At 44.6% G+C, this 15845-nt stretch overlaps 1 protein-coding gene across 1 annotated transcript in view; it reads left to right on the top strand.

The window, feature by feature from the left end:
* Nucleotides 1-7299: 7299 nt before the first annotated feature.
* Nucleotides 7300-15845, top strand: part of FAM167A (family with sequence similarity 167 member A) — a 45952-nt gene continuing 37406 nt past the window's right edge. Inside the window, exon 1 of the mRNA XM_075200480.1 lies at nt 7300-7615. The gene's annotated coding sequence lies outside the window, so the exon portion shown is untranslated. The remainder of the gene's footprint in view (nt 7616-15845) is intronic.

Genomic DNA, 15845 nt, shown 5'->3' with positions numbered 1-15845 from the left:
ACACAGACTAGGGTCAATTTAATAGCAACCAATTAACCTACCAGTATGTTTTTGGAGTGTGGGAGGAAACCAGAGCACCCGGAGGAAACCCACGCAAACACGGGAAGAACATACAAACTCCACACAGATAAAGGCATGGTCGGGAATCAAACTCATGTCCCCAGTGCTGTGAGGCAGAAGCGCTAACCATTAAGCCTTTATGAACTGTGCAGCTTATATATTCAATTCTCAATTCCAAATAGCTCCAGCGCATAAGGAAGTGTAACCGTCTCATACTTCGTTTTTGTTCCTCTTTAAATAGTGGTTCTCGTTAACCTTTGCCTGCTTTGGTATGAGATCTGTATCTGGGGGTATTCAGTATCTGAGCACTAGCGTAGCATAGACATCATTTATTTTATTCATTAGACACATTGCAATAATTATCTGGAGTCCTAAATGTGATTACGACATTCCCCTCCAGTTATCCTCCATTATATCACATTCCCACACCGTACTGAGGACAAGATCCATATCAGCCAAAATGCTGTGTTTCCTGTTTTTAATAAACAGCTATTTACAAAAGTGATATCTATCACACGGCGTTCCCTCTGGGGAGATCAGACAATTATAAATTGTTCTTTAAACATCACTTGTACCCCATGGCCAGAAATATCTGCATGTTTATGTTAGTGTCACTTCAGCGTACAGGACTAATGTTTAATGTATAGTTTATACAGTAACAAAGATCTGGACCCAATTTTGAGGCATGAATATTCTCTACATAATGACATAGGTCCAAATACTGTATACTGGCATGTGGGCATACACTGTATAATGGACAGAGGGCATATACTGCATACTGGAATGTGGGCATATACTGTATAATGGCATATGGGATTATACTGTATACTGCCACAGTGGGCATATACTTTATACTGGCACAGTGGGCATATGCTGTATACTGGCATATGGGGATTTTACTGTATACTGGCACAGGGGGCATATGCTGTATACTGGCAAATGGGGAATATACTGTATACTGGCACAGGGGACATATACTGTATACTGGCAAATGGGGAATATACTGTATACTGGCACAGGGGACATATACTGTATACTGGCACAGTGGGCATATACTGCATACTGGCATATAGGGAATATACTGTATACTGCCACAGGGGGGCATATACTGTATACTGGCACTGGGGGCATATACTATATCCGGACACAGGGGCATATATTGGATTCTGGCACAGGGGGGCGTATACTGGCACTGGGGGCATATACTATATCTGGACACATGGGCATATATTGGATTCTGGCACAGGGGGGCATATACTGTATACTGGCACAGAGGGCATATTCTGTATACTGGCACAGAGGGCATATACTGCATACTGGCACAGTGTTCATATACTATATCTGGACACAGGGGCATATATTGGATTCTGGCACAGGGGGCATATACTGTATACTGGCATATGGGTATTATACTGTATACTGGCACAGTGGGCATATACTGTATACTGGCAAATGGGGAATATACTGTATACTGGCACAGGGGACATATACTGTATACTGGCACAGTGGGCATATACTGCATACTGGCATATAGGGAATATACTGTATACTGCCACAGGGGGGCATATACTGTATACTGGCACTGGGGGCATATACTATATCCGGACACAGGGGCATATATTGGATTCTGGCACAGGGGGGCATATACTGTATACTGGCACAGCGTTCATATACTATATCCGGACACAGGGGCATATATTGGATTCTGGCACAGGGGGGGCGTATACTGGCACTGGGGGCATATACTATATCCGGACACATGGGCATATATTGGATTCTGGCACAGGGGGGGCGTATACTGCATTCTGGCACAGTGTTCATATACTGTATCCTGGCACAGGGGCATATATTGGATTCTGGCACTGGGAGGCATACACTCTCTACCGACACTGGAAGTATATTGTGTACTGACACTGCATATGCATAGTGGCCACAGAGTTAATACATTTAGGACCGCAGAATGCAATGTGTGCTCTTGTTTATATGTCTCCCAGTATCGGGCAGCCCTCGGCAGAGGTTTCTTTACACTTCCAGGAACAGAGACTTAATGTTGGTAAAAGTATCTGGGATTTGAACATCATGTTCTATCCCTCTTCATTTAGTAAATGACATGTCCTTTGTTATTTATGTCTATTATCTTTTATTTTAAAAGCTCTGACATATTACGCAGCGCTGTACATTGAGAGGATCATGATAAACACTGCATACAATGATAGGAAACAGAAGGTAAAGAGTGTCCTGCAAAAAGAGCTTACAATCTAACAGGTGCGGAGGACAATCGATACATAAGGTAGGGGAGTAATATTCACAGCAATTGTTATCAAGGTTTCCTTTGAAGTAAACTTTGAAGCACAGAGGACAAGGCATAGAATACAATGTGTTATAGGATGCAAAGCCTGTGTGTGATCTCTGTGCTGTCTGAGGTTGGCTCCTTCTGACTCAGATTGCAGCTGGTGATGACGGAATTGTGACCCAGCTTTCAGCTTCTGATCCAGATATCTCCTTAATCAGGTCATCTGATCTAACCTCTACCTCCCTGGTGCCATCACGGCGAGAACCAGCCATAAGCCTTCTTCCTTATGTGGTGCTTCTTCATTGTCCAGAAGGAAATCTTCTACTAACAGGTCCATAACTCTCATCAGATGCATAAGACTCCAGTCCCCAATCCAGGGTAATATAAGGCATTGGAATATCTGGTACCTGACACCCCAAGTTATGTTTGGCAATCATTCCAGGTACCAACTTGTCTAATGTGATGACATGAGGTTCCATCTGGTGATAACCTTTCCCCCAAGTCCATAAATCCTGTCATTGGTCACTCATTGACCTTAACCCCCACAAGGTGCTGCTGCCTCTTGTTTGAACAGTCCCGTTGCACCCACAGCAATCCCTAGGGACTAGAAATTCTTCTGCTGTCTTCCTTGATAGGACATTGCTGCTACAGTCATCCCACCTTTCAGTCGAGCTGGTAGGGTTTGCCCAGTTGTTAATGGGGTTTCGCACGCCACTCAACTGTAGATGTCCTGAAGGGGACAACACTCCAGATGGTTAGAAGCCAATGGACATGTTCATTCTCCTTTCCTGTAGAGTACACTGTTATCACCAACCTTTCCTTAGATGTCCTTGAACCTCCAAATAGGTATGAGTCAGGATAGTGACACCTTCCATTGTTCGGAGTGTCTGGTCCAGCCCCCACCCTTGGGCCTTCTGTAACTTTTGTTTCAGGAATTATTATTTGAGTCACAACTACCTCAACAGCTCCACCATCTGAGCCCCAGAGCCATGTGCCTGTAATATAACTGTCATGTTTTCCTTGGACACTCCACCATAAAAACGTGAGATACATTCTTTGTTGCCGGTCGGCAGTGGAGTGGGGGAAGCTGCAGCTGTTCTCCCCATTCAGTCTGCTGAAACCCACACTTGGATGTGTCAGGAAGCTGTGGTGTGGACCTAGTCACTTATTCCGGGGCATCCGGATGGTGTTCGTGTAGTTGAACACGTTGCCATTGCCCAGATCATCTGAGGTATGCATTCTTTCTCCATCAGCTCTGGAGCAGGGTCTATTTACTAAACTGCGGGGTTTGAAAAAGTGGAGATGTTGCCTATAGCAACCAATCAGATTCTAGCTGTCATTTATCTAGTACATTCTACAAAATGACAGCTAGAATCTGATTGGTTGCTATATGCAACATCCCCACTTTTTCAAACTTGCAATTTAGTAAACAGACCTCCCAGAGTGGTCTTACTCATGTAAGGTGTCCTAGTTTTAGTACAGGTGGGTTATGAGTAAGACAGGCAGGAGAGTGCATTGCTGTATGAGGGGGTGTGTAATCAATACATGCTGGTAGATTCAGGACTGTGTGTGGTCGGTTATCAGTGATCGTGACCTAAACGCAAAATGTTTCAGGACACAGGGCTGTGATTACCTACGAGCCCTAACATCAAGTAGCTGGTGGACTGTGATACACTATATGCCAGCATACAGAGAATGATCAGTTACTGATAACATACATTCCCGGGTGCCCAGCATAAGCTAAGTAGGTGCTATTATATATAATCTTGTATGTTTTCAGTGACTATATTATCTGTGAGCTGTTATTGAAGTTTCATATATTGATTTTGCTAATGCTCTTATTCTCAAGTCACAAATCTGTTACTAGTACACACTGTACTGGGAAAGGCCACTGCAATGATCCCTTTGAACCTGCTTGCGGAAGGGAGAGGTTTTAAAGTAAACTACAGACATAAGGATAATTGTGGAACTAACTGGACAAACAGCGGCAGCCTAGAGGGAGGAGAGGTTACTAGGAAAATATAGGTCGCAGGTAAAATGCTCCTTTAAGTCATGTCTGCATACAGAAATGCAAGGACTGGTTCAATAAGGCACGTAAATCAGGCATATGGACATCCGTATTAAACTAGAAATAATTTCCTTTTCTTAAATTTTCCTTTCACTCCAATACATTTATCATGATGCTATTAATGTCCACTGTTCATAAAATGCATTCTACAGTGGCTCCTGATTACAAGCACATATTGTAGCTGTATACACAGCCGTCATCACTAGTAATCGGCACTAACACTGGACCTGTAGCTGGAGCCAGTGATACCACAGAAAATCACGTACCTTTGAGATGCCCAAAGTTTGAACCGGACCGTGCTGTGTGCGCTCCAGCTTGGCGCGTCCTTACTGTACATTGACTGTGTGTTTATGCCCAGGCCCCTCCTAGTTCTGCCCATGAAATCGTAGGCTGTCGAAGGGTCCTTTGTGCTCGAAGATGAATTGGATGTTACTGCGTTTACTGCCTTATGGTCCAGTGGGCACTCGCAGGGCAATTCTACACAAAACACGACATATCGGCATTTACGTTCCTTAATGACTCAGGACCTCAATGTTTATTTACCATTTCCTCCATTTTATTTTCATTTTAATTATTATTGTCGCTGATTTATAAGCTGCCCCACTGTTCCACAGTGCCGGACAGTGGCGAAAACTGGGACTGACATAAAGCAGGGACATAAAAGCTAGACAAGATAAGTGCAGACATGAAATTAGTGGGTAGGGAAGGTCCTGCTGATGGGAGAGCTTAGAATCATTGTGTGCACTGGTCCTCTGCTTCTACAAGAGTCCCACTGATATCTCTTGCTCTGTTTCCTGATATAGGGGCGCATCTACCCGATTGTACGCAGGAAAAGATGCATGCTAGAAAAAGCGCAGTCACTTACATATGTTAAGTCAGATGCATCTTAAGATTCATCCAGCTCTAAGACATCAGCATTTCATCATCATCATCACCATTTATTTATATAGTGCCACTAATTCCGCAGCGCTGTACAGAAAACTCATTCACATCAGTCCCTGCCCCATTGGGGCTTACAGTCTAAACTCCCTAATATACACACAGACTAGGGTCAATTTTGTCAGCAGCCAATTAAGCTAACCGTATGTTTTTTGGGAGTGTGGGAGCAAACCAGAGGACCCGGAGGAAACCCACGCAAACACAGGGAGAACATACAAACTCCACACAGATAAGGCCATGGTCAGGAATTGAACTCATGACCCCAGTGCTGTGAGGCAGAAGTGCTAACCACTGAGCCACCTTCAGGTGTTCAAGAGTATAAATTTCCTTTCCACAAGAGCGTAGGGGAGGCACAGAGGTCTGACAGTGTTAGTACGGAAGTAAATACTAAAGTTGCATTGCCCTATAGGAAGAGGCGGGAAAGCGCAGTGTAAGTGGGGAAAGGATGTATCCACGTAATTGCGAACGGTTTAGAGGAGGGAGCAGGGACGCCTGTCAGGCACCGTATCCTTGGTGCTGGAGGCCTTTTGCAGTGATACACAATGATGATGCTGATGGTTAGAACACTCGACAGCCGCTTCTGATTGCGTCTTTCAGCCACCAACTGATAGTATTTAATTCATTAGCACCTGGTTAATGTTGCATGAAGGCACGGCCATCTATCCACATTATTTAACTGACATTTCCATTTGAGCTATTTCAATAAAGCTATTTCAATTCCCATTTCATTTTTAAAGGGGAAGACAACAGATGTTTATATTTAATTTAATTTGTACTTAAATGCATTACATTACATTAAATTTAATATTGAAATTGTGACTTCTGTACAGCTGGACGCGTCTTGCGATGTGTCCGGCTCAACCGATGTACAGAATTGCACTGCAGATGCAGCCATCTCTACATAACATCTAGTACATGTCTATGCAGCCCAGAGAGGAGCGTAATAGTATTACATAAGAATTCCATTTTTAATGCAAAAGAGGAAACTCGTCTGGGTGAGCCCCAAGAATATAAAGATCGCCAGGCGATCCCGCTCTCCAACAAGGAATGAAGCGCGTACATCATACTTGCCAAGTTTTCCCCGTTGGCTTCAGGGAGATCCCGGGGAAGGTGGGTGTGCGGGGCCGGGCTTGACGAATCACATCATTTTGGCTCAGAGAATTGCGTTATTTTGGCCCCGCAACATGACGTAATAATGTAAAAGTGTCATTTTACAGCAGTGGCCGGGACCAAATGCTGTGATTCCCTGCGAATCTCGTCATTTAATTCTGCCCACTTCACTAGGAAGTGGGCAGAATTAGACTGCCCTGCTCTCCCGGGAGTCCGGGAGACATACCCAGAATTCAGAAGTCTCCCGGACATTTCAGGAGAGTTGGCATGTATGCCTAAAGTATGGGACAAGACTCAAAGTCCGCCAGCTCAAAGCTGGTGCAAAAGTTAAATGTTTGTGTCGAGTGAAAATGAATATGTACCCTCTCGTAACGTCAGGATCTCGACTTCTCTCCAGCTTCAAAATAATATATTTTTTGTACTGTTCAGCAAAACTACTAGCACTATTGTCCCTAGTTTGTACTTTGCAAGGAACCCATCCCCCGACTGTCCAAATCAGCCTCTGCAAAATTTGGTGGACTTCTATGGGCACCACTGCGAAACAAGGAACGTGACATCACTAGAGAATATCTGGGGCTAAACCTTGGCCATTTTTGCGCTGGTAAACAAAATACATTGTCTTATATATTGCTTATGTTTATTGTGGAACTACAAGTCCCAGCATGCCCTGGCAGCCTCAATGCTCCACGCTAGCTGGAGATCCACAGGTTGCTGACCTGATACATGATCAGAGCGAGGTACTGTGAGAGGTCAGGCCCCCTGTAAGGATCTCTCCTCATGACAGAGGAAGAAACATGTCAGAGTGTAGGACCCATGCACAGACTCTGCCTGTCTGCAGAGAGGTAGAATGTGAGTCCTCAGTCTCTGTGAATGAAAAAAGGGGGGAGAACCTAAACTGGCATAGCTCTGCCGTCTCCTGGCAACTATCCTGACGCAACAAAAAAAAGTCATTTGGAAAAAAAAAAGAAAAGAGGGACACATTGAAAAATGGGGAGGCACAGCCCTGAATGAATGCAGATTGAGACAAGACACAGCCACCCACTACAATGGCCTGGGGGCTGGGAGGAGACCCAGACAGTAGCATCTCATGAGCGGTACATCAGAAGGTAGAGGAGACCAGTGATACTCCCAGACAGGAGCTCCAGGTATGTATTGTCTGCACTGTCCATTGAACGCACCTGTCTGCTCTGAGCGGATTATTCCCAGTGTCTTTCCATAGACAATGGACATCATGTGACATTATGTCATTTTACACATTCTTTAATATGATATTTTATTACATTACTTTGCATTATGTCGAAAATATTCAGACTCTTTGTGTTTTTGTCTTCTCCGATCGCTTTAAACATTTATTTTTTATTTTTTTTAGGTATGTCTAATGTTTTAATGTTAAACCGCATGCAAATATCAGTGCAGAAAATATTAATACACAGAGAATTCAATTGCAGAATATTCCTGACCTCTATGTGTATAGGTACTAGTCAGTTGTACAATTGTATAGTGTAGGTTTCTAAATATCATGTCATGTACAATATATGTGTATATGTGTGTGCATATAGCTATTGTCATTGTGCAGACCTGTAAAATAACATATTTAAAGATGATACTGTCTTTCAATAACCAGATATACACTAGATATAAAATTGCATTACAAGTGTGTAATGCTTTGTAATCTCCCGAAATGTCTGGGATTCTCATACATTTCGGGGAGTCTCTCTGACTCCCAGAAAAGCATTCCTCCCTCAGGATCCTGCCCACTTCTGAAGTTGGTGGAGGCAGAGCTTGATTATGCCCCACCCCTCACTGCGTGATGTAGTGTATAGCGGCATTCCACAGCAGGGGGAGGGGCTTTTGTGACACTATCGTGTCACCGCGGGCCCCCACCCCCCCCACAGCACTTGCCATTTGAGGTTGGCAATGCATACTTGCCCACTCTTCTGGAATGTCCGTGAGGCTCCCAAATTCCAGGTAGGTCCCCCGGACTCCCGTTAGAGCAGGCAAGTGTCCCGCGTCCTGTGCATCGGCTACCAAAATGAGGCGATTTGCGGGGAATCCCATCAGATTGGCACCGCTCCCTGCGACAGAAACGAAGATTTTGTTGCATGGAGCGGACACAAAGAAGTTGCTGTAAGGGGTCGGAAATTCCTCTTGGCATCATTAATATAAGAATTATTTCACAAAATATGTTACAATTTCTGTGATTACACCGACAATCTGCCCCTCACAGGCACCTGTTGCCCACACTTAGATATGGCTGCCATTTTGTGGGCTGTACCAATATTCAGAAGAATGCAGCCTAGGAACTATTGACCTTACTGAGACATGAGACACTACCTAATACTAGCTTGTAAATATAGTGACTACTATACTAATGCTGTATAAGAAATTACCCTGTAAATTTGAACATTAAAAGCAAGAAACAAACATGTATTAGAACTCTAGGCCAAAAGTGATTTTCTTCCTTGGTTTGTTTTTTCATACTGCTAATAAGACTATATAATTCTGCAGACTTTCCATGGCTACCATGGCAACCACAGGCACATGTCACATGATGTAGTGAGCAGAGAATCTTTGAAACGCCCCTCTTAGATCTGTTTTTACTGTAACATTCTCCGCTTCCTTCTCTCCCCTCTGCCCTTACATGACATGGTGAGTTTCTGTATAGCAGAGTGACTGTGTTTGACATTCTTACTTGTTTTCACTCCAAAGAGATTTTGAAATAGATAAAATGTTATATAGGAGGCTAGCTAAGAAAACTGACTATCAGATGGATACTTTACTCGCTACGTCAAGAAAAAAAACTTTTATGTGGGATTGCTGCTTTAAATAGGAACTGATAAAATGATAATAGTAGACAAAATAACATTATAACTGGGAGGAAAGGGCTTATCATAATAATAAAAATGCAATGTTCTGATTGTCTATTAAAAATAAGGTTGAATGAACTTTGTTTCATATAGAGGTGTACATGATGTTACAGTGTTCCTACATCATTCTGACAGGAGCCTAATCTATCTACTCTGTGCTCCTTGGGGCTTTACTACTATATAATTCTCAGTCTGTGGCTTCCTGCTGCCTCCATTTTCCTCCTCACATCATGTCACTGCCCCTGTCACATGCAGCCCTGTCCTCACTAACACATCTCTCATCTCCTGATATACTCTGTGCTGCTGGGGACCCTGCTCCTTCCACTATATAACTCTCAGTCTGTGGCTTCCTGCTGCCTTCATTCCCCTCCTCACATCATGTCACTGCCCCTGTCACATGCAGCCCTGTCCTCACTAATACATCACTCATGTCCTGATATACTCTGTGCTGCTGGGGACCCTGCTCCTTCCACTATATAACTCTCAGTCTGTGGCTTCCTGCTGCCTTCATTCCCCACCTCACATCATGTCACTGCCACTGTCACATGCAGCCCTGTCCTCACTAACATATCACTAATCTCCTGATATACTCTGTGCTGCTGGGGACCCTGCTCCTTCCACTATATAACTCTAGGTCTGTGGCTTCCTGCTGCCTCCATTCCCCTCCTCACATCATGTCACTGCCCATGTCACATGCAGCCCTGTCCTCACTAACACATCACTCATCTACTGATATACTCTGTGCTGCTGGGGGACCCTGCTCCTTCCACTATATAACTCTCAGTCTGTGGCTTCCTGCTGCCTCCATTCCCCTCCTCACATCATGTCACTGCCCCTGTCACATGCAGCCCTGTCCTCACTAACACATCACTCATCTCCTGATATACTCTGTGCCGCTGGGGACCCTGCTCCTTCCACTATATAACTCTTAGTCTGTGGCTTCCTGCTGCCTCCATTCCCCTCCTCACATCATGTCACTGCCCCTGTCACATTCAGCCCTGCCCTCACTAACACATCACTCATATCCTGATATACTCTGTGCTGCTGTGGAATCTGCTCCTTCCACTATATAACTCTCAGTCTGTGGCTTCCTGCTGCCTCCATTCCCCTCCTCACATTATGTCACTGCCCTTGTCACATGCAGCCCTGCCCTCACTAACACATCACTCATCTCCAGATATACTTTGTGCTGCTGGGGGACCCTGCTCCTTCCACTATATAACTCTCAGCCTGTGACTTCCTACTGCCTCCATTCCCCTCCTCACATCGTATCACTGCCCCTGTCACATGCAGCCCTGTCCTCACTAACACATCACTCATCTCCTGATATACTCTGTGCTGCTGGGGGACCCTGCTCCTTTTACTATATAACTCTCAGTCTGTGGCTTCCTGCTGCCTCCATTCCCCTCCTCACATTATGTCACTGCCCTTGTCACATGCAGCCCTGCCCTCACTAACACATCACTCATCTCCAGATATACTCTGTGCTGCTGGGGGACCCTGCTCCTTCCACTATATAACTCTCAGCCTGTGACTTCCTACTGCCTCCATTCCCCTCCTCACATCGTATCACTGCCCCTGTCACATGCAGCCCTGTCCTCACTAACACATCACTCATCTCCTGATATACTCTGTGCTGCTGGGGACCCTGCTCCTTTTACTATATAACTCTCAGTCTGTGGCTTCCTGCTGCCTCCATTCCCCTCCTCACATTATGTCACTGCCCTTGTCACATGCAGCCCTGTCCTCACTAACACATCACTCATCTCCTGATATACTCTGTGCTGCTGGGGACCCTGCTCCTTCCACTATATAACTCTCAGCCTGTGACTTCCTACTGCCTCCATACCCCTCCTCATATCATGTCACTGCCCCTGTCACATGCAGCCCTGTCCTCACTAACACATCACTCATCTCCTGATATACTCTGTGCTGCTGGGGACCCTGCTCCTTCCACTATATAACTCTCAGCCTGTGACTTCCTACTGCCTCCATACCCCTCCTCATATCATGTCACTGCCCCTGTCACATGCAGCCCTGTCCTCACTAACACATCACTCATCTTCTAATATACTCTGTGCTGCTGGGGACCCTGCTCCTTCCACTATATAACTCTCAGTCTGTGGCTTCCTGCTGCCTTCATTCCCCACCTCACATCATGTCACTGCCACTGTCACATGCAGCCCTGTCCTCACTAACATATCACTAATCTCCTGATATACTCTGTGCTGCTGGGGACCCTGCTCCTTCCACTATATAACTCTAGGTCTGTGGCTTCCTGCTGCCTCCATTCCCCTCCTCACATCATGTCACTGCCCATGTCACATGCAGCCCTGTCCTCACTAACACATCACTCATCTACTGATATACTCTGTGCTGCTGGGGACCCTGCTCCTTCCACTATATAACTCTCAGTCTGTGGCTTCCTGCTGCCTCCATTCCCCTCCTCACATCATGTCACTGCCCCTGTCACATGCAGCCCTGTCCTCACTAACACATCACTCATCTCCTGATATACTCTGTGCCGCTGGGGACCCTGCTCCTTCCACTATATAACTCTTAGTCTGTGGCTTCCTGCTGCCTCCATTCCCCTCCTCACATCATGTCACTGCCCCTGTCACATTCAGCCCTGTCCTCACTAACACATCACTCATATCCTGATATACTCTGTGCTGCTGTGGAATCTGCTCCTTCCACTATATAACTCTCAGTCTGTGGCTTCCTGCTGCCTCCATTCCCCTCCTCACATTATGTCACTGCCCTTGTCACATGCAGCCCTGCCCTCACTAACACATCACTCATCTCCAGATATACTTTGTGCTGCTGGGGGACCCTGCTCCTTCCACTATATAACTCTCAGCCTGTGACTTCCTACTGCCTCCATTCCCCTCCTCACATTGTATCACTGCCCCTGTCACATGCAGCCCTGTCCTCACTAACACATCACTCATCTCCTGATATACTCTGTGCTGCTGGTGACCCTGCTCCTTTTACTATATAACTCTCAGTCTGTGGCTTCCTGCTGCCTCCATTCCCCTCCTCACATTATGTCACTGCCCTTGTCACATGCAGCCCTGTCCTCACTAACACATCACTCATCTCCTGATATACTCTGTGCTGCTGGGGACCCTGCTCCTTCCACTATATAACTCTCAGCCTGTGACTTCCTACTGCCTCCATTCCCCTCCTCACATCATGTCACTGCCCCTGTCACATGCAGCCCTGTCCTCACTAACACATCACTCATCTCCTGATATACTCTGTGCTGCTGGGGACCCTGCTCCTTCCACTATATAACTCTCAGCCTGTGACTTCCTGCTGCCTCCATACCCCTCCTCATATCATGTCACTGCCCCTGTCACATGCAGCCCTGTCCTCACTAACACATCACTCATCTTCTAATATACTCTGTGCTGCTGGGGACCCTGCTCCTTTTACTATATAACTCTAAGTCTGTGGCTTCCTGCTGCCTCCATTCCCCTCCTCACATCGTATCACTACCCCTGGTGCATACAGCCTGTTTTCCTGTATGTCTGCCACCTGTCAAGCTGTGTTGCGCTCGTTTTGATTTCAGAGTTGTATACACAACCCAAGGAGCAGTTATAGGGGCTAATTATACAGGGACATAATACAGGCTTTCATGGAATGTATCCAATTCTGCTTCCTGTGCACTTGTTCTCTGAATCAATAAAACATGCAGTGTCTCGGCCAACATAAAATCATAGAGCTTACAGAACTAGTTAAGCGTAGTAAATCCCCCTTTGTGTTTTCTGTATACAGAGGTGTAATAAAAAGAGCTGGATGCTGAGTCAGCTCAGACATTACTGGAAGCCACATTGATGTGATATCTGAGGTTTAATAAATTGCATTTATCTGCATACAATATGGTAGGTAAGGTGGGTGTCCGGATCCCCTTATAGATCAGAACTACAGCCTGGGCTGTTTAGAACAGGGATCTCCATCCGGCGAGCCAGCTCTTTGTCCGAAAACTGATGCTGTGACCAATAGCAAAAGTCTGATGTCTCCTCTTATATTGTAAGGAAAGTGCTACGGAAATTAAATGTAGAATGTGATTAGTTGTAATAAGATATTAATCAGTTATCAGTGCATATGATTTCATATCTGATCGACAATATGTTATAACTTCACATCTGTGGCCAGGTCATTGTAAACCATGTTGTTCATTGTTAATCATATCTAAGAATATTTTTGCTTTCACTCAGTGTTAGGCTGGTTTCACATAGGAATGAACAGATAAATGGTGTTTTCCATTCACTGCTAGGTGTCAGTACAGGAGCTTCAGAACTCTGCACCTTGCTAGCTGGTAAAGTGCAGCATTCTAGAATGCCCATACATCCAGTCTTATATGTAGCAATTCTAGAATGCCCATACACCCAGCCTTATATCCAGCAATTCTAGAATGCCAATACACCCAGCCTTATATCCAGCAATTCTAGAATGCCAATACATCCAGCCTTACATCCAGCCGTTCTAGAATGCCAATACATCCAGCCTTACATCCAGCCGTTCTAGATTGCCAATACATCCAGCATTATATCCAGCAATTCTAGAATGTCCATACACCCAGACTTATATCCAGCAATTCTAGAATGCCAATACATCCAGCCTTATATCCAGCCATTCTAGAATGCCCGCAGATCCATCTATTCTAGAATGCCCATACATCCAGCCTTACATATAGCCATTCTAGAATGGTAATACATCCAGCCCTATATCCAGCCATTCTAGAATGCCCGCAGATCCATCCATTCCAGAATGGCCCTACATCCAGCCATATCCATGACCCCTCCTGACCTGAGGCAGCTTGCTTATTCAGTACAGAAAGATTGGTCAATAGGAGTTTCTTGCTTCTATGGACGTAGGAGAGTGGACCTAAACACAAAGCAATGAAGAGAATATAATCTCAAAACCTTATGAATATATATATTCTCTCTGTGAGGTATGAATAAATATGGCACAAGCCTCTTAAAATCGCCATCCTGCTTTGTACCACTAAAAATCGAGCACCGCGATGCAAGTAAAGGTGGTGTAGGCTCAGTGTGATGGGTGCCGGGGTTCCGGTTATTTGTCTTATATACATGGATGGACAAGGATAGACATGTATAAACACTTCAAAGCTCACACAAATGATTATATAGACATACAAAGATTCACTTGGCACATCTCTACAGGAGCAGAAAGTTACACGCACAATCACATATAAATAAACACATACACCTTCATAATCTATAAAAACGTAAATGAAAACAAACATGAACAGACTCACTTCTTCACCTTGTGGTTTACTTATAATAACCCCGTCATATCTAACGTTTATCTCCCTTCATGAGTAGAGACATTTTGGAGATCTGCCTGTTTTACTGCGAATAACCTTTTTTTGTTTACTCCTTAGCCTATTTATATTATTCTAATTTATTTATAAGGTGCCACAAAGAATTAAGATGAAACAACAATATGAATGACAATGAGAAGCATAATCTATGTTTCATAGCAGAGGGGGGGAAGGGATAAAGTAGGGAGCAAGATAGCACGGAGCGACTGTCAGGATGAGCACAAGAAGCAGGGCAAGGGACGCAGAGGGTTAGACTTAGGACTGTAAGGGCGTCTCAAGTGTGCAGAGGTAAAAAGAAAAGAGTAAACAAAAAAAGTGGGCTGTGCTCGTAAGAGCTCACAATCCGGTCTACACAAATAAATGTGACATTGTTTTTTGGTGGTGATGAATAGGGCATTGTTTTAGTAGTATATTACATCCAGGTTACATTGAATCTAATAGGATTTACACCTCTAACTGAGGTCCAAATCAGTCATCTAGAGATGCCCCCATTAGATCACCGAATTCACTGTGGAAGGTGTGCGCTGGTAATAAGAGGGACAGGAACCACAACGATCAGCCCCCACAATGTCAGCCCACCAAACAGTGCAGCCGCCATCCTAAATACACAGCAGCTTGTTTATCTATAGCAGACATGGTTAAGACTTTCACATAATGCTGTGACCGGGGGGGCTAGTTATTATATATGATTAAAATCTGTTAATTGCAAGTAGACAGAAATTGTGCAAACTCTGTAGAGTTACAAATAACTTTTACAGAGCTCATTTGCACTCCTGCTGGCGCTCTGTTAAACATGTAGCAATTCACTGTTATTTATATTGTAAAGGGCTGACGGGCAACCGATTGCTTGGAGCTCCGCCTTCTTCATTCCACCTTACACATTGACACCCAGAGGCAAAAAGCTGAAATGAAGAGGCTTTCATACCAGTGTAGAATGTGCTTAAAATTTTAGGCAATCTTATGCCGCATACATCACTTTTTAGCTCTTGTTTATAACAGTGATGTTTATGTGTTATCCATGTGGTGGGTCATCGGGGTCTGGTAACATGTATATCTCATGGATAGTACTGATTGACATAGAGACGATGGGACTGTAACCAATCACAGGAATAAAAATGTAAATTATCAATAAAATTAAGCTTAGATTTATTGGTA

This window comes from Mixophyes fleayi, chromosome 3, assembly GCF_038048845.1.
Source record: "Mixophyes fleayi isolate aMixFle1 chromosome 3, aMixFle1.hap1, whole genome shotgun sequence".
NCBI classification, from domain to species: Eukaryota; Metazoa; Chordata; class Amphibia; order Anura; family Limnodynastidae; genus Mixophyes; species Mixophyes fleayi.
The sequence above is the reverse complement of the archived record's forward strand: the minus strand, read 5'-3'. Positions and strand labels throughout refer to the sequence as shown.